We start from the raw sequence: 5,227 nt of genomic DNA, 5'->3' as shown, positions 1-5,227 counted from the left end.
TACATTTTTAAAAATTGTAAAAAAACAAAGTCGAGTTTTTCTTGGTTAACTAGTAGCTAATGTACCACAAGTAGTGAATGAGCGACGATAATTCAAATTCAAAAGAAGGCGCATGAATGTCTAGTGAGCGTGCTAATAGGTGCGACCCACCTACCTCCGTGGGAAGCACCGAATCAGGCATAGACATCCCTGATTAGTCGGTCATATTTTTGAAAGATAGTAAATGCTCTTTGTGATGAACCTGGATATATTGCAGAGAAGTAACAGATATTTCGGGGCACATACAACATGATTTCGGAGGAACTGGACACACACACGGGGGATTGAGGGGGAGAGAGCACCTAGTTCACTTCTGTTCAACGAGTTCGTGAGATGTCGTTCCCGACAGCTCCTAACCACCACCACATCATCAATTTGGCCATTTGGCGCCCCCGCGAGCGGGTGTTGTGTTGGCCCAGCTATGGCTGGTGGACTCACAAGTGAACCATTGATGGGTTGCCACGTGGACTGTTGCCACATGGACCATTTGATCATTGACTAGTTGGTTGGTTGACCTTGATCGTTGACATTTGTTTTTTTCTAAACGTAAAATTGGAAATAAATCAAAATTGGATAAAAATCTTGGGTTTCAAAAACAGTTCCTAAATTTTCAAAAAAACACGTATATGAAAAGTTCATGGATTTTCAAAAAATATGAATTTCAAACATTTCATGGACTTTGGAACGGCCATGCATTTGGAAAAAGTTTGCGGATTCAAAAGTTCAAAGATTTTTGAAAAAGTTATCTGGTTTGGAAAGGTTCATAATTTGAAAAGAAATTATATTTTTACAAACAGTAGTTAGAAAATAAGTTTTTTATGATTTGTTTTCTTCAAATTTGAGAAAAAAAAAATCATGAAATTGAAAAAAGTTCACCCATTTCAAAAAGGAAGAAAAAATAGAATGAAAGATAATAATATATAAATGGGTTTTAAAACTTCAAATAGCTTTTAAATAAATACAAATTCGAAAAAAAATCACGCAATTGTAGGAGAAATGCACTATTTTGCGAAAAATGTTTAACAAATTTTGGAGAAGAATAAAAAAAATCAAAGACAAAAAAGGCAAAGGGAAAGGGAAAAGAAGAAAAGGTAAAAAAAACCATCCTGCAAAAAAGCAATGAAAAACGCTCCAGAAAAAATGGTGGAACCTTTTATAAGGTTCCAAAAACTGGTGAGAAAAATAGCCTTTTGCATCGAAATGAAAAGCTGGACCGGTCGAAGAATGTGGTGCTCACAATGAACAACGATGGAACCAGAAAGAAAAGAAGGTATTTAATGGGCCAAGCCCAGGAGGGAGGGCGAGGGTGAGGGGTGTGTGTCGGTTTGCCCAAACACCTATAACGGACGCATAAGGCGTTGAATAGGATTTGGATTCCTTATAGCTTGTTCGGTACGCATGACTGAGTCATGGTTCGGAGCTGACACTCGTGAGCGTCAATCAGACGTGCTTTTCGCGCAGGGTGAGATCTTATTTGGGCCAGCCCATTCGGTGGCGTTCACATAGAGTCGCTACTAAAATCCAATAAACTAGGCTCGCTCTCAGTAATTGTTCTTTTAACACTTGAGTTAGCGAGTTTCAGAGACTTATAAGCTGTGCCCGCATTTAAGAACAAAGTACAACGACAGATTAAAGGAAAATCAAAATTTTGACCATTGACCATTGTTAAATATACATTTAATTTGTTTGTGATATACGATGAACAATATTTAAATACATATTGAGCACTATTTTGTATACGCTGAACAAATATTTAAGTATACGTTGAACATTTTTTAGATATACACCGAACTTTTTTTAAGAAGACAATAGATTTTTTTTGTGATATATGGTGAACAATATTTAAATACACATTGAACATTTTTTTGATATACGCCGAACAAATTTTGCATTGTGATTTTTCTTTAAAAAGTAAACAGAATTTGAAAACCATGAACAAAATTTTGAAATCATAAACGAAATTTGGAAATTCTAAGATTTTTGAATAAAAAATATATTGAAAAATGGTAGAATGAAGAAACGAAAAAAAGAAAAGACATAGAATCAGAAACAGAAACAAAAAAGGCAAAAAGAAATCCCAGAAAACCGGCAAAAGGATACAGGAAAAAAAAAGGTCGATCCAAAACCGTTTGCCTCGCATCGCTTTCACCCTAGAACTAGGCCGGCCCGTTTCGTGGTGCTTGCTCGCGCGCATCAAACCGGAGTTCGCCGGCCAGGCGTGCCGTTTGCTTCCTTTGCAAGTTGGGCTCGGCTCAATTTTTGCTGCCATCATAGGCTGGGCGTTGCAAAAGTTTCGGCCTGAACAGCCCAAGAGGATCACATGGCCCATGAACCCAAACCAAACCCTAGCCAATCCGGCCGGCATAAATACAGAGGCACGCAGAACCGAATCCCTCGCAGCAGAGCCGCCACAGGTAAGATCTGAGTTGTTCATGGCAATACTTCCCCTCCTCTCTTCTCTCTTGTTTGTTTTTGGTTGTGTGGCTCAATTCGTATCTCACTCGAGCCCCTTGATGAGTCGATCCCTCAGTATAATTTCTCCGGGGCTCGAATTTTCCAAAGGGGCCAGACTGTATGGGGATCTTGAGTCGCTTCGCCTACTGATTATCGTGAGGCGCAGCGAATAACATTCTCCAAAATTGCCCCACCGATCATCCCATCCCATCCTTATGGTTTTTGATCTTTTAGTTTGCTTGTTTCTTCTTGTTTTGGCGGACCAGTTCTGTTGGCCCAGTGATGGCACATCTTTGAGACCTGAGAATTTTCTTCCTTGATGAAAATCATAAGCATAATCGCTGAGGGCTACAGATTCGATCGCTTTGTTTCTTTTCTTTTGATTTTTTTGAGGGGTCTTTCTTTTGATTAGTCTGCATGGATGAAGATATGCACTGGGCTCCGAGCAGCCAACATGTCTGCGTTCTGATGGAGATGCGTTTGCCTAGAAAGCATTGTCTGACAGCTCTTTCAACACATTATCGTTCATATTTTATTAACTATCAAGGGCTGCATTGTACCAAGGCCTGGGTTCTTTGTACCCTCGTCTTGCTCGCCAGATTCGGCTGTAGTCAAACCAACATGGAAGGAAATCTGGTCGGCCTGCCCATCTCAATGGGCAACCCGCTTACCAACCTTCCTATATCTCAGCACTGCATCTGTTCTTTCCATCCTTTTAAGATTATGCGAGTGGGCAGTGGAGGGGAGTGGTGCAATCCATTCCTAAGCAGGCTCTCTCCGACAACAAGACCCGACTGTCCGTTTGTGATTTGTAATGAACCTGCGTCTCCTTTTATTCGTTTCAAATCCTGCGAGGAAGATCGTACGGTGGCTCATCATCCAGGCAGCCTGTTGCCAAGTCTCAGGCTGCGTCACTGATGTATACATTTCTCTTTCTTAGGGCAACAAAAATTGTTAAACGAGAAACCGGATACATCCTTATCTGTGTGTAACTTATCTAAAATTTGGCCAATTGAAGAATTAACGACATAAATCATGGTGGACAAAAGGCTTGCGTAAAAACTGAGACGAAGCTAAGAAAGGAGAGAATTCCTTATATAACACTACTTTAAAATCATATTCCCTAGTTAACATTGATAAAATATTTCTTCCTCATCTAACCCTGACTCTAAACTTTGTTTCCAATATAACACTTCCATCCATTTTGTGAGCTGACGGTGTTAACTTGCACACGAAATGATAATATTACCCCTATAACTAGTATATGACATTTATTTTACTAATTATATTTGGCATTGTAGAAAAAAGAAGAAGAAGAAAACGACGTCAAGCCCACACACATTAGTTAGTGATTCATTCATGCATATGGATGCTCTTTCACGTACCCATCCATGGATGCATTGTGAGCAAGTACACGGTGATGACATGATCATCGCCATCCGATACTTACCGTTTGTACATGCCTGAATACCTGCGGCGGCGGAAGCGCGTACATGCAAGCACACATACATACTCGAATATTCATACACCTGTATTTTTTAGAAAGGAGAATGACCCCCCGTTTCTGCATCTAGCCGATGTATATGGTCATTTTATTAATTATTCTCATAAGACCTTATAAAGAAATACAACAGTAAGACTAAAGCTGTCGTCTAAGCAACAGATTGTTGCTACACCTATGTAGTTGATGAAGGGGCGTAGATAGTCTGGGACTAATACCAAACAGACATCGCAGCTAAACCTAACATCCCCATCCAGGACGCCTGCCGGGCATGGGTCTCACTGGTTCGGCGTGCACTCAGAGGCATGCTCCATCTTCAGAAGTGTACTGATGCATCAAGCTTGCTCGGTCCAGCTATCGTCGATGCCACCACGGCACCCAACGACACCTCCTCCCTGCGCGCAAACGGCTGAGCACGTCGCGGTCACCACTGATACACCTCAGCACCATACTGCCAAGTACCACCAGCCGACGCAGCTTGAAGTTTTTGGAAGATTTGTCGTGCGTAGCACCTGCCGACCAGACATGACAAAGCGTAGCACCTGTCGGTCAGGCATGACTTGACATCTCTACCGAAGCTCCGCGCAAGACGAAGCCGCTCCACCTCCAGCCTCTCTGAACGGGAGCACCCTAGGAAAACACGGCGAAGAGTTGAGCACTACAATCACCACGAGAGCTGGACCAATTGACCGCCATGGCGAAGCGACACCACTAAAGAAAGAACCGCCGCCATCAGGAACTCCAAGAACGCGCTGCAGCTGTCCCACCTCCTCGCGGACCCAAAGCAGCGCCTTCAAAAAGGTGACGGAGCCGGACATCGCCGCTGCCCAATCAAAATTGTGGGTTTTCACCCGGGTGCAGGGGGAGGACGAGGGGAGGGAGTTGGATCTCGAAGCCGCCTTCAAGAAGGAAACGGCGCCCGGAGTGCCGCCGGACAAGAAATTACTCTGATCTAGAGCTCGCAACCCCACATCCGCGCAATTAGCCATCGGATCCGGCGGGACTGACGAGGAGGAAGCAGCAGCACGGGAGCGCCGTCTTCAGATCTGGCGAAGGAGAGCAGCAGGGGATCCCTCCAACGCGGCGCCCGCATCCACCGCCAACTCGCCGCCCGCGCGGCCGAGTAGACGCCGCCCTCAACACTGGCGAGTCGCCCGCCCAGGACGATGCCGCCCTCACTAGCAGAGTCCGCCGCCTCAAACCCTGGGCCCGAGCCCGAGCGGCGTCGCGGTC

The 5,227-nt window shown here is 44.0% G+C and overlaps 2 non-coding genes across 2 annotated transcripts; both read left to right on the top strand.

Moving 5' to 3' along the window:
• Positions 1–2,768: 2,768 nt before the first annotated feature.
• LOC123088899 (small nucleolar RNA R66) lies at positions 2,769–2,842 on the top strand. Its single transcript, XR_006442155.1, has one exon. It is a non-coding gene; the product is annotated as a small nucleolar RNA R66 (small nucleolar RNA).
• Positions 2,843–2,910: 68 nt separating this feature from the next.
• On the top strand, positions 2,911–2,998 carry LOC123089019 (small nucleolar RNA snoR118). Its single transcript, XR_006442213.1, has one exon. It is a non-coding gene; the product is annotated as a small nucleolar RNA snoR118 (small nucleolar RNA).
• Positions 2,999–5,227: the final 2,229 nt, after the last annotated feature.

Source organism: Triticum aestivum, chromosome 4A (genome assembly GCF_018294505.1).
Source record: "Triticum aestivum cultivar Chinese Spring chromosome 4A, IWGSC CS RefSeq v2.1, whole genome shotgun sequence".
NCBI classification, from domain to species: Eukaryota; Viridiplantae; Streptophyta; class Magnoliopsida; order Poales; family Poaceae; genus Triticum; species Triticum aestivum.
Note: the sequence above shows the minus strand (reverse complement) of the source record. Positions and strands in the feature narration are given on the sequence as shown.